Source organism: Pagrus pagrus, assembly GCF_965226575.1.
Source record: "Pagrus pagrus genome assembly, chromosome: 11".
NCBI lineage: Eukaryota > Metazoa > Chordata > Actinopteri > Spariformes > Sparidae > Pagrus > Pagrus pagrus.
Window position 1 is genome coordinate 26,910,923 of NC_140195.1, and position 16,863 is coordinate 26,927,785.

The following is a 16,863-nucleotide window of genomic DNA, read 5'->3' on the forward strand; positions in this document are numbered from 1 at the left end:
GTGGTGGGGGGCAGCAGAGATGACTGGGCCGGGGGAGGGGTGGGTGTCTGGTCAAACCTATTGAAAAATAGGTTCAGGTCGTTCACCCACGTCTGATCCCCGGCAGCCTGAGAGTCTGGTTTCCTCTGCCCTGAGATGGTTTTAAGGCTTTTCCAGACTCCACTGATGTTACTCTGCTGCAGCTGGTCCTCCATCTTCCTCCTGTAGCTGTTCTTCCCCTCTCTGATCTTCTTCCTCAGCTCCTTCTGCACAGCCTTCAGCTCCTCCTTGTTTCCTGACCTAAAGGCCCTCTTTTTCTCCTTAAGGAGAGCCTTTATGTCACGATTTATCCAGGGTTTGCTATTTGAAAAACACCATACAGTCCTGGTGGGTACAGTGTTTTCAACACAGAAGTTTATATAGTTCGTTATGCATCCTGTTAAACTGTCAATGTCCTCCCCATGCAAAACACACAGTTCTTCCCACACAGTTGAGTCAAAGCAGTCCCTCAGAGCCTCTTCAGACTCCTCAGTCCATGCTTTAACTGTGCGGGTCTCCACTGGTTGCCTGTTTACAAGGGGCATGTACACAGGCAGGAGATGAACCAGGTTGTGGTCAGATCTTCCCAGGGGAGGGAGGGGGGATGAGTTGTATGCCTCCTTGCTGTTGGCATAAAATAAGTCCAGTGTTTTATTTTCTCTGGTGTGGCAGGTGACATACTGTGTGAATGTGGGCAGCATGGAGGACAGAGAGGCGTGATTGAAATCCCCAGAGATGAGGAAGAGGGCCTGTGGGTGCTGTGTCTGCAGTGAGCTTGTGACTGAGTGGAGAAGGTCACAAGCTGCATCAGCGTTAGCAGAGGGAGGGATATACACAGTGATCATGATCACCTGTGTGAACTCCCTGGGGAGGTAGTACGGCCTCATGCTAACCGCTAAAAGTTCAATGTCCTTACTGCAGACCTGTTCTTTAACAGTGATGTGCTCAGAGTTACACCATCTGTCATTAACAAACACAGCCAGCCCTCCTCCTTTCCTCTTACCGCTCACTGCCGTCCTGTCAGCCCGCCGCATTTGAAATCCGTCCATGTTAGCGTTCGTGTCCGGGGTCTGCGCCGTTAGCCACATCTCAGTAAACACCATGATGCTGCTCTCACGGTAGTCCCTCTGATGCCGGGTCAGCCATGTTAGCTCGTCCATCTTGTTGGGAAGAGATCTTACATTCCCCATGATGACGGACGGGAGCACTGGTCTGTAGCGTCTCCTCCTGCTACGGCGAGCAGCTCCGGCACGGCACCCGCGTCTCCTCCTCTTCAGCTCGCACGGGACATCGGGCCGCTCGAGCGGCGGCACTGCAGCGCTACTGAGGGCCAACAGCTGATCCCTACTGTAAAAAATAGGGCCGCATACAGGCTCCCCGGACACGGCAGAAAACAGTGAAAAAAGCAGAATTAAGACCAGAGCGATAAAAACAACTCTGGTCTCCATACTGCCCGGAGAAAGAGCTCCAAAGAGAAGTAAATAAAAAAAGTTAAAAAGTACTAAAAGTTATATAAAAGAAGAAAAAGCTCAAAGGTGAGCGAGAGCTGCTGTAACAGGCTGCCACTCACGCGGCGCCATCTTGACTGATTACCAGGCAGCACATTACAACAGTATTCTATTTTTTTATTTTATTTTCATATTTTGTATAATGTTACAATAAATTGTTGGTTTACAAAAGTTCCGAATGAACAACAAGCAAATTTATCATATGCATTTTGTTCCCGTACTGTACCGAAAATGAACCGAACCGTGACCTCAAAACCGAGGTACCTATCGAACCGTGATTTTTGTGTATTGTTACACCCCTACTAATCGTATAAAGTACCTGAATGTGTTCCATGTAATTCTTCTTCTATGCTGGTCGCTTCTTGGAGTTTGGTCTGCACCCATTCAGCTGTGAACTATATGTAGATTCAAGGAAGTTTGAAAATAAAACAAAAGATGTCTGATATTGAAAAACAGAGTTTTGCTACTTTTTGTTCAAATATTGTCCAGACCATTGCATGGAGGGATTGATACAGTGTTTTTTGTTGCTGCAGTCTGTGTGAGCCAATTTAATCAAATCAAATCAAATCAAATTTTATTTGTATAGCCCAAATTCACAAATCACAGTTTGCCTCAGAGGGCTTTACAATCTGTACAGAGACGACACCCTCTGTCCTTCGACCCTCGATTCGAGTGAGGAAAAACTTGCCCCAAAAAAGGCCCTTTTAACAGGGAAAAAATGCGGAAGAAACCTCAGGGAGAGCCACAGAGGAGGGATCCCTCTCCCAGGACGGACAGACGTGCAATAGATGTCGCATGTACAGAGCAGATCAACGAGATCACAATGTATTCAATTATAAGCGATGGTTTACCTATGGCTTATTGTTTAACAGTAATACAAATGTATGCAATATAATATAGACAATGTTATATATTTCATTGAAGACTAGAGTCTAAGTTAAACAAAAATACTTTAACCACAAAAATTTAATTTTCACTGATTAAAAAAAAACCTCTTTCACTAGGTTAACATACTTACACTCAAACACACACACTTTCCAACTAAAATAATACATGCCAATACAGACTGCTGCCACACTGAGAGCTATACTAATGTCACTAGTATGCATTAAGTAGAGTATGATTCTTGGAGGACTCCAGATACAATCGAAATACAACAAGAAGCTTAGCTGCTTAAAAAAACAGAAGAAGAAGAAGAAGAAGAAGAAGAAGAAGAAGAAGAAGCTGCACTTCTAGCATAACTGATTTTATCCTGTAAGGGTCAGGGCAAGTTGTCATAGTAACCTTTGATTTAAGAGCTTTCATGGAGTCTTTTAGACTTAATATTCAGAAATAGACTTCATAAAGTTAAGTTTCAGAAAACACAATTTAATATAAGGAAAAAATAATTACTTGGTGAAATATTGATAACTTTTAATGAGGTGTTAATTTCATAAAGAGAAATTCACTAGAAATTAAACTATGAATAGTTCTACATGTAGTTTTGTGTCAGCCATGCTAATGAAAATAGGAGCCTTTTGTACTTCTAAGTAAAAGAAAGCAGTGTCTAAATTTGCGGACTGCATCCTCTGAAACCAAGTCTAGGTCAGGCTGAACTTGACTGTCCTCTCACAGTGACATGGTCAAGCTAATTAACTATATTAGTGCTTCTCATTAACTTGTAAAGAGAAGAAAGTTAACTTAAAGACAGTTTCCCTCAAACAGTCAAGAAAGTGTTGTCTGTGAATCTTGTGTTACTAGAATGTTATGTCACACAGCATGAATGATTTTTAAAAATGTATTTTATGTGAAATAGTCTAATAGTCTGTTTAAAACACATGAGTTATTATTATTATTATTATTTACTTATGTCTGTTAACATTTTGCTGTCATTGTTCCAGACCTCAGACTTTGTGCAACATTCAAATGTGGACCTTAGTTTAAAAAAAAACCTTAATACCCTCTATTATAATATTATAATGTTTTAACTGTGCTGTTGACACGGGGGCTTTTGGGGGACCACCCTGAGTTTCCAATAGAAGCTCTAATTGCATCCCCACAGGGCAAAATTGCTGCAGGCCCCGCACAGCCTAAACCAATGGAGGGGGCCCATGTGGGTTTTTTTTTAGACAGATTTGCAGTGGGTTGCCCCCAGAATACCCTCATGGGGTTCACAAAGGGCAAAACCACTGAGGGCCACACATGGACTGACCCATAAGAGGGCTCATGTTGGCTTTCTGTGGGCAAGCCCACAGTGGGTAGGTAGTCAAAGGTAGTCTAAACAAAACAATAATTTTGTGACCTGTAAAATTATTAATTTACAATTACAATAGTGTTTTCAAAGAAAAGAGATACTTTTATTCTGCACCCTTTATCAATACGACCTTTAAGTCTCACTTTCAGACTTTACAATGTACAATGCTACATTGTGGTTGATATTCAGTCTTGGCAGCCAATAATAAAACATCCATTATATTTCCAGGCCAACGTTGATTTATGTGTAAGTTGCTGATACTTTTGCTGGATTGCCTCCCTAAACAGGTTCTGTCATTCTATGTATTCTTCGCTATTTTTCACATGAGCTTACATTGTGCATGCACCTTCCAGGCAGTGTTGATAACAGGATCAATGAAGAACCTAAATGCCAATTCAAATGCCATACCTTTGAAGTCAATGCGGAAGACCAGGCTTTCGGCAGGACGAAAGAAAGATCTGGTAGCACAGGATGACTGATGGTGAGTCAACACGGTCTTGGAAGAACAGCGTGGAAGAGAACACAGCTGACAAGATCTTGATTAACTACATCCATTTACAGTTGGTGAATATTCATCTTTCATCACTGTTGACTTCGTAATGCCAGATTCATTCCAGACCCACTGTTGGCCGGACCACAAGAGGCGATGTCATTAATTGTCAGCACTGCATTCCTAAGCCAAGTCAGACAAGTCAGTCTACCAGAACACATCAGTCTCCTGGTAGAAGACGGTGACCTTAAATACCAGCTCCTACCACATTCAAGTTGTGGTAAACCTAATCACCTTAACAGATGCTGAGAAGGCTTCAACTATACACACAAATGAGTATCAAATACAGCCTTTGACGTACATACGATACAGCACCTGCATTGGACTATTCAACACCTTAGAATTTATGTTCAAGACCAACATTCAGAGCGTGTGCCTGTTTTCTAGCCGATATGTATGCAGATACAGAATCCTCTGTCTGTGTTCTACGTGTTCATTTCGACCATATTTGTGCATGTTTCTGAAAGCTTAAGGATGACGATGAAACTGAGCAGTGCCACTACAGTCGTGAAGGGCAGTGTAGCAAATAGTCTAAGCAGGACGTCTACAGGACATGATGAAGAAGTTTGTTTGTTTGATGTCTTTAATGGCCTCGCAAACCACTCGAAATACAACGCTGCCTATGCTTTAGCCTCTTTTATTAGGGTTAGGATTAGACATACATTATCACATCCTCCTTCCCTGTCACCATGTTGTCTGATGTTGGTCATGGTGTTGTCTGAAACTCTTGGAAATACATCCAGGAAATACGTCCAGTATCTGACTGTCATCGGGAGATGGAGGGGATGCTGGTGGAGTTACAGAGAAGGCTGCCAAGCCAGTGACCACTGTTCAAGACTGGGGTTCAACATTTGTAAGCATGACAACACGGGATATTTTTCAGGATGCCTCGGGACAATTTCTTGCCGTATTTGTGCCAACCAAAACGGGTATTTTGAGCCAGAAACAGGATTTTTTCCTAGCTTGAACCAAATGTTTTTTACGCTGAAACCTAACCAGAGAATAAGCACAGGTCATACAATGAAATTGACAATGGAACCAAAAGAAATTGCACCAATTACAAATGTAAAGTTTCAACATATCCATGGTGTGCAGAAACACACATTACCAAAAAATTTTTCTGGTGACTGTGTTGCATATACAGTATCTTAAGAAGGCTCACACCATGTCAAATGTAGGGTGAAATTTGGCTAATTAAACTTTCTTTCTCTTTAACCTATCCTTTCCCCATTATTTTCATTATTTGACTGCAGTGCAGTTAATAGGTAATATCAGTGGGGGAATAATTGCTTCACTTAAGATCCATGTGGCCTAGTGCTGTGTGGGTTAAACAATTAGCACACCTCTCTAACCACACACAAAATAACCACATCAAAATGTCAACCTTTAATCTGGTTGACGACTACTCTGGATGGGCCTCATGCCTGCATTACAGACAGGATGGACCTACTGAACTCATTTCCTCACATCAAAAACTGGCTGTGAAACTCAACACTGGCTTATTGTACCTGCTGCTGCTGCATGCTGAGCACTGCTTTCACTGTGCTTTAGCTCACTGAACAGAGAAGAAAGCTGAACTGTACTAACTTTGAAAAACAAATTCTCCTAAGAAAAAAAGAAGCAAGTTTAGAGAATTATTCAACTGGTGTTGTTCAAACAATGACAAATGTGCAATGCTGCTGTGAGGATACAAAATGTCCCGTCTTTCTTCCATTGAATTTTAATGTTTATGTGTGACCCCCTGGTTACTGTGAGAGATATGCCTTAAATTTGTGACTGAAAGTAAAGTTATGATGCTAGAGCTGGGCTTTTCCTGGTGATCTTGGCTAAATAACCAATTAGATCTATCATCACAGACAAATAAGCAGCTGTCTCTAATCAGCAGTAATTAAGAATGCACTGTCACACACCTGAACGGTAAAATGTGTTCTTTAGATAATTTTTTATCATCATTGATTGGAAAGTATATATATACCACTTCATCATCCCACCTTTGATATCAATAACTCAGTAATCTAGAGCATGTTTGTACTCTAGATCTCTAATATGTACAAATTCTGCATTAAAATGTCTAAACACAACAAGACCTTTGCTGTATAATTTGTTGAGTTGTGTAATTACATTATCCCAAATGTTTGTAATGTTAACAATGTTCAAACACAGAGAAAGCCACACAATAGACTGAAATTAAGGTGAATAAAACTTTAATTACCACATTCCACCATACACACACTGCTCACGCAGGTAGCGTATTCAGCTGCTACAGAACATACGCACCTGAAAACATTCAGTTTCAGTTTCAGTTTCATCTTTTGTTTTGATAGAGAGCCCCCTGGTGGCAGAAGTTACATATAGTGCGTTTGAAGCCACTCCAGTCTTACCGGTAGTAATAGGCTCACTGCTCTTATCAACTTCATGTCCACCAAGATAAGAAGACAACCTGCTTCATCATGATCAGAGATTATGTTGTATTTTATTCCATAAAAGAGAAAATCCTCGTAAATTGAAGATAAAGAGAAACAAGTGGAAATTTAAAATAACAAAATGTAATTTCCCATGTGGCCCTGATTTGTTCCCTTCTCCAAATGGCTCTAATAAACTCTCTTGAGTCACTTTGCACATTTAATAGGGGACATTTGCCTCCAACACCTATACCAAGAATAAATATGCAGTCAGTCTGTCAGAGTGTACTATACAATGCACAATTCAATCCGCAACAAATCATCCATTTATGCATATTCTCCTGTCCTGTAACTCAAGTCTTAATGGGAGTCGACTTTTGCCCCGAATCTGCGGGGGCCACAAATGGTCACCAAATGGTTTGATGACCATGAAAATAAAAACAAAAAAGAAAAAGAAAATAACACACATGGCAGCGCGGAACTGGACCCAGCTGAACACTTGAGCTGTGCCACGTGAGAGACGGCATTTTCCACCGTCATCAGCTGAACACTGGATGATGTCATGGTTTGTGGAGGGATGGTGTTGTACCTCTCCAACTGAGTTTCAGACACATATTGAAGGTGTTCTGGCATCCTTTGACAGTACAACACCCCATAAAGACATGTAATGCTGGTTGTATTTTGGCATAAACACACAAGTTTATGAAGACTTCTAGACAAAGTCCCTCAGCATTCTTAGACGCTTCATTTCTTCTGCTGCAGCGTTTAACATGTACCATTACAACCACAACTGGAAGGAAAGGAGTGCGCACACTCTCTCTCTCTCTCTCTCTCTCACACTCACACACACACACACACACACACACACACACACACACATAGTGATTCATGCTTTCCATGGCGCAAGTAATGGTTCAATAAAAGTGCTTTCATAGTCCAATAATCTCCTATAGGGTGACTAAACAGCCTCATCAGATGGAACAGAGAGGGGGGAAGGAGATCAAATGTCGCAGCAGTGTGAGCTGGAGCAGCAGCAAAGGGTTGCAAAATGAATGTTAGGGGTTAAAAGGCTACAGTTCATTTATTTGTCATTTTACAACACAGGGTTGCACAATGAAATATACATTTCAGTCTCTTCATGACATAGAAAGAATAAACAAATAATTACATTACAATACAACATTTTTAATGAAATAAAACATAATATAAAGTTACATATGTGGGACCCGCAGTAATGAGCATATAAATGGACAATGGACAGTGTACACCCCGCATTCAGATATTTTGTTCATTCATAAACTGAGATATGTTCATGTACAACAGCAACTATAATATTTTAGTAGGTAAATCTGTGGTTATAATGAGTAAGGCTCACTCAGGCACTTTGGGCACCAGGGGTCCTTTGTGTATGACTCAGGAGGGCGTGTATGTTGTTTAGTCAACATTGACAGCCTGCAGTATGTAGCCACATTGTGCTGATGTACCTGTGTTTCTGTATTTCCAGGTGAGCAAAAGTGATGAAACGATGCATAAATGTAGCGACACAAATGTACAATGAGTGTGTAAGAGTAATGGACCGTCGGTAATGCAAAGGGGTATATCAGAGTTTTGCAAGTTAAACGTGTTAAACAGTGCTTCACCGAGTATTTAGCTAATGAGGAAAGCAGGAGTGTAATCACCTGTAGCCCGCTAAAATATTAGCTGTGTGAGTGTCCAGAATATTATCAGTGTGTATGCTTTATGAGCATTGTATTAAAAACAGATTTGCGGAAATGGATAATTAAAGAATACTTACACTATAACGAAAATTAGAAGTGTAACTCAAAAAAATATATATTTTTACACCTATTTTGAATTTTACTCGAATACAAATACAAATACAAATACTTTTCCCCCCTCAACGAATACAAATACAGATACAAATATCGGCTGCTCTGCACACCCCTAATATATACTTACATATTATATATGAAGAGATATTTGCCTTAAATAGCAACTTTAAGTATTTAAATTACATGTAAATTAAGTAAAATAAATAATAAATACGTTCAACGTAAAGGGTCACATTTACTGCAATGTTTTAATTATTCATATTATTATGATGAGTCAATGTGTATAAATTAAATAACTAATTAGTGATTTATTACTTGATTTCTTAGAAGAGAAGTTCCCCTTAACATATATTAACTTATTTTATTTTGAACAAAGTGCAATAAAGGTGTGTGACTCAGAAAACGAGGACTGATGCTACATCTACATTCCCAGTGAGCAAAGCGTGGTCTAGATCACGTCTTTTAGACGTCATTTAAGGACATCCACGACGTCTGAAAGACGTCCTCTGGGGAGCCAGAATGAAAGTTTTTTATATGTCTATTCTGGACGTTGTATAGACGTTTATATGTGGTTTATCGACTAATTCTGGCTGTCAGTGGATGTCCAGATCATAGCCAGTATGAACGTCTATTCTCAACTAATTCTGGATGTCAGTGGATGTCTAGATTATGAGCTCGTAACGCTCTCCCCTCAGAGCCTCCCCCGACACACCCCCTCCCGCAACACACAACAAGAGCAACAAGCCGGCCGGCAGAAACCAAATACAGCGCCAGTTTTGAATGCGGAGTAAGATGTCGGATTCACAGGTAAAGTTATTATAATGAACGCTGAAACTAACGTAAATCTTGTAAGTCATTACAATGTCCACAGCTAAGCTCCACAGCCAAGCTAGCGTAACGTCATTAGCATGTTACAGCTACGTTACAGCTACGTAATAAGTTACTACTTATCAACAGCTAAGTTAGCCACTTCTAAAAGTTATTGAGGGCCATGAGACTAACAGATGCTGCCGTCAGCTTTAATCATAATGATCGCTTCCACATTGTGGCTGAAAACTAAACCTACATGAGCCTCAGACCAGCTGTGTCCCAGCTGTTGTCTGAGTAGCACCAGACCGCAACACAAACGTGCCCGTAAACCATAATCTCTTGTTTATGACTGATAAGACACACAAATACACACATCGTAACGCGTATATGATAATCCATCATATTGATTTAGCAAAGGCTTTGTTGAAAACAAATGGACAAGACAAGCAAAACAGCTGAGTAGTGACCGGGCGAGAGGTTGTTATGGAGAAATAAATCCGGACAGGATGAATGAAACCCCAACGCGAAGCGGAGAGGTTTCAATCATCCATTCATTCATCTTACTTGCATTACTTGCTGCTTCATTTAGCTGCCACGGGCAAATAAATAGGCTGATTATGTGTAAAATCTCCGTCGAACAAGTAAACAAGTGTTGACAATACTGCAGAGACAGAAATTGTCTCGACACCGTCTAATAACACAGAAACAAACTAACGGCAGCTTTCACAGTCATAAGCAGCATCGGCATGAAAGTTATCTGTGTCACAACATCCACAATAAAGACGAAGGTTACCTGCTCAACAGAAACTCCGCTGTATCAGCATCGGGTCCATATCTTCACAGACCTTTCGCCACGTTCAAATGATGACCCAATGTTTACTCGGGTTAGAGACCTCTTTGTTTCACATCTCGGCTTTGTGTCTTTTCAGTGACAGACTTGCGCTCTCTTTCAGCCTTTGCTGGTGGGGCAAGCAGAGGCTGCTTGCTGCCGCTCTGCTTTCCCTCCATACCTGAACTGTTCAGGGCAAAACAAACCTCTTGTCCGCTTGTAGTTTCAAATGCTGAAGTGGGTCAATTTCTTTTCAGTTTTGCAGGCGCAGAGAGAATGGATGTATTTGGTTCCTTTTACTCTTCACATTGTGTAGGTCGTACTATTGGACCATAACCACCTTCTAAATAATGTTAATAATAATGACTAATCTTTCAAATCGTAGACCATAGCTTTAAGACAGGAAGAAAAAACTGACTGGAGATGCCCTTTAAGATTGTTGTTGTCAGAAATGTGTGAAACGCTCTTGAGGAAGGTCCAGAGGGACTGAAACGTCAGGATGATGAATAAATTGTGATGCTGAGCAAAAGCAGTGTGGGGGATCTTCTTCTTTCAACAGTGAAGTGACACTTTCCAGCACACCTGCATTTGAGTCAGTTGGATGCGTGAATATCCTCTTCGATCAATTTACCCCAGCTGTGAAATGTGAGTTTAGCAGGTCAGTAAAAGGCAAAAAGACAGATGAACAGGAATGAATGAATTGGTTATTAGCCAAATGAAGAGCAGCAGAACCATGTAGTCAAGCTGAATGATGACTTTTCCCTCGGCTGCCCTGTGGACACACAACAGCAAGTGGATCTGATGGGACCTGATCACCGTTTATCACATCCGCTCACTGCTGTATGCATTTTCACAACACCAGTACGAGTAGGGAACTGTTTGTATAACGTGTAACAGACTAGCTGGAAGTACTAGTGTCCCCCCTCAGGTCAGGAAATGGTAAAAATGTAACTCAGATCGATGCTCTATAACAATGTAATTTCATAAACTGTCTGGATCACGGATGGACCACGGGCCCCTGGGACCATCTACCTCTCCTGGCTCCTGCTGCCTCACACAGTTTGATGCCTCTTCACTCTGATCTCTCTGTTTTACTGCTTATTATCATGTGTGGCCTGCCCTCTTCCAGGTCACCACAGTGGAGAGGAGGTCGTGTTGCTCTGGTACCACTTGGCGATGCCTTGGCCTGCTCAGTCGTCTCCTGGATCCACATACTTATATATATATTTGTACCACATGTTCTGTCAATGCAACTTGTAAACTGTGATTTCGTTGTTCTTCTCTGTACATGCAACATCTATTGCATTTCTGTCCATCCTGGGAGAGGGATCCCTCCTCTGTGGGTCTTCCTGAGGTTTCTTCCATCTTTTTTTTCCGCTGTTAAAAGGGTTTATTTCCCCTCAACGTGGCAAGTTTTTCCTCACTTGAATCGAGGGCCTAAGGACAGAGGATGTCGTTCACTGTACAGATTGTAAAGACCATTGAGGCAATGTGATTGTGATTTTGGGCTCTATAAATAAAAGTGATTTGTTCATGTAAGAGGGAAGCATTTCACAGATTTTAAATTGAAAAAGTGGAAAAGGAGAGCTCTGGTCTCAGATCAGTTCTCAATATCAGCCGATACAAGAAGTTAGTGTCAAGAGACAAACAGTCAAATGGGTACATCCCACAGAAAATCATCCTGGATTGAACTGATGATACAGTATATACTGTTTCATATTAACAGTCAGATAATACCCTAAGTTGCTCTGACCAAACAGGAGAGTCAACCGTCCATCACAAAGTAGTGTCATCTTTTCTCTAACCATCATGCTGTAGCCAATGAAAGGACACAGATCAACATATGCTGATTTAAATCTGAAATATTGACCTCCTGTATACTGACATATTTGTAGTTTTTGGTTAGATTTGACTTTATTAGATTGGAAGAGAAAGTACATGACATGACATTCAACAAAAGCTCTGGCTGGATTTTTGGCAAGGTCATCATGTTCACTTGTACAGCACATGTAACATGTTCACACACTACACAATCTTTTGGTCTCATTGATGTTGCCAAGATTAGTGGGTCACATGCATTTAAAAGGAACATGCTTATTACACAGAGAACATTAAAGTGCAAGCAAGGCGGTTCATGACATGAGGTTTTTGTGGGAGTTTTTTCTTGTTCTCACTTCAGGTCAAAGGGTCGGAGGGTTGCCTGAGGGAGGGCCGTTTTCAGTTTTCGCCAGTGTTGCAAAAAATACCCAAAAGTCATATACTTAAATTAAGTGATATTAAATGCACTGTATTTACATGTTTTTTTTAACGGTTTACTGTGGGTTGACCAATTACGAGCCTGGCCATATCTAGCATTTGTCTCGTTATGGGAATCAGTGGGTTTTAGTTTTTTTTTTAATCGGATTGCTAATAAAATGAATGTACTTAAAACTGCACTTCTTACCCCTAAATTCCACCAGATCCGTGTTCGGTCCACCACAGCACCACCCCTAACTCTAACCCTAGGTTTCACTCTAGTCTATGTGTTTACTTCCACTGGCTCCGCTACATTGCGTATCTACTCCGGAGCAGATAAGCAAAGCTTCTATTTCTGCTGGATGCCGGAGCACGCTGCATCAATTCAGCCAAATTCACCACAACTCAGACAGGAAGTCACACACCGAAACAAGAACAAAACATCCAGTTAATTTTCAGAATAAACCTGCACAAAATTCTCAAAATAGAGACAAATCCAAGCACTTCTTCTAATCCTTCGGTTGGGAACACATACTGTTGTTGTGTTTATAACACATACGTTTAACTGCGGTTGCGCGTGATTCTGTAATTATCACGGGAACTCCTCGGTCTCGCAACTCCAGCTGTCCAGTAGTGCTGCGCCGTGCTGCACTCAAAACAGAGCCGGTGGGGGTTGACGGACGACGGAACCAAACCGTAGCGGAGCCGTTCCGCAATGTACATGAGACCAGATTTTCCGGGGTTAGGCTTGATGCAGCATGCAATCTGTGAGGTAACTAGTAACTAAAGTTATCAAATAAATGTAGTGGAGTAAAAACTACAGCATTTGCCTCCAAAATGAAGTGAAGTGGAAGAATAGATAAAAAAGGAAAATGTAGGAAAAATGAAAAATGGAAATACTCAAGAAAAGTACCTCGAAATTCTACTTAAATACAGTACTTCCATCACTTTTTTTTCCATAATCTGGGCATTGTGAAGCCCTTTCAGGTTGGAGAAGTGTTTAAGGCCTATATAAAAACCTGATTTGGACTTGTGTTGTGTGCAGTGCACATCAAATGACAGCACGTGCTGATAGACAAGCATGGTCAGTACTGTCTGATGACAAATCTACAAAATGTCCTCATGTCCTGTGTCACCAATGTGACCGAGTGCAATTTATTTGGCATGGCTGTCTGAAACAAGCTGATATTATGCAGTTGGTGTATTATAGGCTGGCCTTACTGACTTGTGATTAAATCCTTTCCAAGACTTAAAAACTGACTCAAGGTCATGTCCAGGGGAATGTCTCTCAGTATTGTGCAGCATGTTTTAGGGCCCTATTATTGTCTTGCAGTTTTACAGGGGATGTCTCCACACTAAGGCCAGTCCTCCCAGCCCATCCCTGCACCACAAACAGAAAACCATATGGGATCAAAGGACGGTAATGAAGCTAACCGCTAACTGCAGGTCTTACAGCACATGTTAGAAGGAAAACTGCAAACGTTTACTTCCCTGAAGTTCCATCAGTCACAAATTAAATACATCTTAAGGCTGTGATGCCTTCCAGCTTGGATTCATTTACCTACAATCAGTGCTCCTGAATGACAAAATCACTAGCTACAACAACACTTTGATTTTTATATTTGTAAATGGTGATTATGGTGATTTTGACCTTTCTTCCCCTTTTGTTGATTGGTTGTGTGCGCTCAAAATTGTTGAACGGTTTAGATCAGGATTTGCTAGTTGGAAGGTATTACAGTAGTTAGTCAGGACAGAAGATTCATTTACATGACAAATCCCACAGGGACAGGATTAGAGAAATTAAGAGAAAAGAACAGGCTTTCTGTTGACAGCTCCCCCCGAAAGAACATATATTTATCACATCAACACTGCCTTTATTGGACACTCATTATTGTTCCTTAAACAGTTTGTTCTTCAGCATTTATGTTTTGCGGTTTGCTACTTTCAAATTGATACATTGCAGAAGAGCTACAGATTACAGGCACCTTCTTGGAAACTAGTGGTACAGTATACAGCAGTGGTTCCCAATGCTTTCCTATCTTGCCTTCCTTTGGAAACCAAAACTAAATCTGGCTAACCTGAATCTTGATAGGCTGCCAGATTCAGAGCACTCTTTGGTCTTTAGCATTCCCAAAATGATTCACACTGTGTAGATCTTCTTCACAGCCGTCCTTTTGAGTTATCTGAGCAGGAGAAGCACCAGTGGTAGGTGGGGGTATGGGGTACTGTTTGCACATTGAGACGATCTATTCTCTGTTTTATCTTCTGTTTAAACTGTGCATGGACTGAAATGTAAAAACGGCGAGTTGTAGTTTTATAGAGGCAAGCTTGCTCTTTCCCCCTGCTTCCAGTTTAAGTGCTAAACTAAGCAAAGCTAATCAACTCCTGGCTCTAGCTCCATAAAGTCACATGAAAGCATTGACTTTTTTCAACTCAATGAGAAGCAAATGAGCGAATAAACCAGAATATCCTACTATTACTTTAATTTCTAGCCCCCATGATACCTTGCACAAATTATGGGTGCAACTTCTGGCACGTTCTGTCTCTTAAAGGTGCTATTTCTAAGAGAAGTTGATTTATGAGTCTCATTCCCATCTCCCAACGCTTTAATATAAGGTGTCATGAAAAATATAAAAATAATATTGTGCTATCCATAATAGTGTAGCACTTTGTTATGGCAGTTTTCAGTTTGAAAATGGCATCTTTATCCAACCAAAATCTCAGTTCATTAGTTTGCGATCTGAACTGAACATTTGGCCATCTTTTACTTAGTTTGCAAGACTACACAGTCAGAGCTCCGGTCAAGCACTGAACATTACTCTGAATGAATCTTTTTAACAAACCTCATAAATTAACTGATTGTAATGAGTCATTGCACTGAAGAGAACTGCTTTGTACATCACTAACCTCCCTGAGCTATGAGGAACTAGATGAAGACCCAGTGGGTGGTCAGTAAACCGTGTGCTGGTGAGAGTTGTGTGGTAAAAGCTAACATTGGCGCACACAACCACATAATTTGCAGAGCCGTCCTTAACCGAGCCTCCCTCATTCTCAAGTCTGAGATCTCTGTTAAGTGTTTCCAAGAATCCCAGGAGGCCGTGCTTGTTGTAGGTGTAGTGATGGGCATGTGGGTAATTACAGCATTCTTTGATATGGCAGCATGAATGGTTAGATGGCTTAAGTGCTGACCTGGTATTTCCTCAGTGGCACAGATTTCTGCCAAGTCTTTAGAGGATCATTTCTGCCTCAGGAGAATGAAGTTTGGACTATATCTTGAAGGAAAATCAAGCACTGACATTACAGTACTCGTGGACTGTCATGGCCTTGCTTGTATACATTGGCACTTCATTTTATTCATTCTGTCACTGATGAAAGTAAGTTCTATAGGGAAGCTTTTGACAAAAATTAGTGGACAGAAGCTCTCAGTGATTATATTTAGAAACTCCCCATTTCCACGATTGACATTAAAATGCATGCAGGTGAGAGATCTACTCAAACAATATAATCAGCTTTGATTAACAATTACTTAAAATTAGTCCAAAAGCGAACACACATGCATACCATCCTGACGTGTATGTGTGCAGTTCTCAGAGGTACTGTATATTTATCATGTTTCATGTGAAGCACGCTGAGTCCGTCTCTGTTTGAAATATGCTATACGGTCTGTGAAACCGACTGACATGATGTAATGCTGCGAGCATATGGCATGGGGGGACTATCTGGAGAGCAGACAGTTGATCCTTTCAGATATGCAACTGATACGATCTCCAATGTAAAACTCTCTGAAAGATTCAATCAACATATTGAATTATTTTAGGCCATAGCTGTGTTTTCAATCATCCACTAGCTTGATGTATTTATCTTCCCTCTCCATTGGCTGTCTGTTACAATTTGTCAAAACTTCCTGCTCTGGTAATGACGTGACTCGAAGCATTGCTTGAATTCAGTGCTGCATTAACTTCTGGCTGTGCGTTGGAATGTGCTCTCATTCAGAAGGGGATTTTGATTCGAGGGGGAGGAGAGCTGCAATATATAGAACTCATTTGATGTCTAGAAAGTCAAGCAGAGTGGAATTTGAACATGTCCAGGACATATCTCGAAAAGTAAAGGGGTCAGCACTGCAGCCATATTAACTTTCCAGGGGCATACTGCATTTCCCCGCAGGTTGTACCTTTGTAATCAACAAGCTCAAATGGGAATCTGAAGAAATAAAACTAGATATTGATGTTCCACAGCATGTAAAATTCGATCCCTTGTCATTCTGATTTTTTTTTTTTGTATTTTTTATTGCTAATTATCTTGCATGGTCTGTCCTCTTCAAGGTCAGCACGACATAGTGGTCATGCGACTCGGGCACCACTTGGCGATTGCCTCTGCCTTCCCAGTTGTCCTCCTGGATCCACACTCTTCACATATATTTAATATAATTTCCTTGTATCAGATATT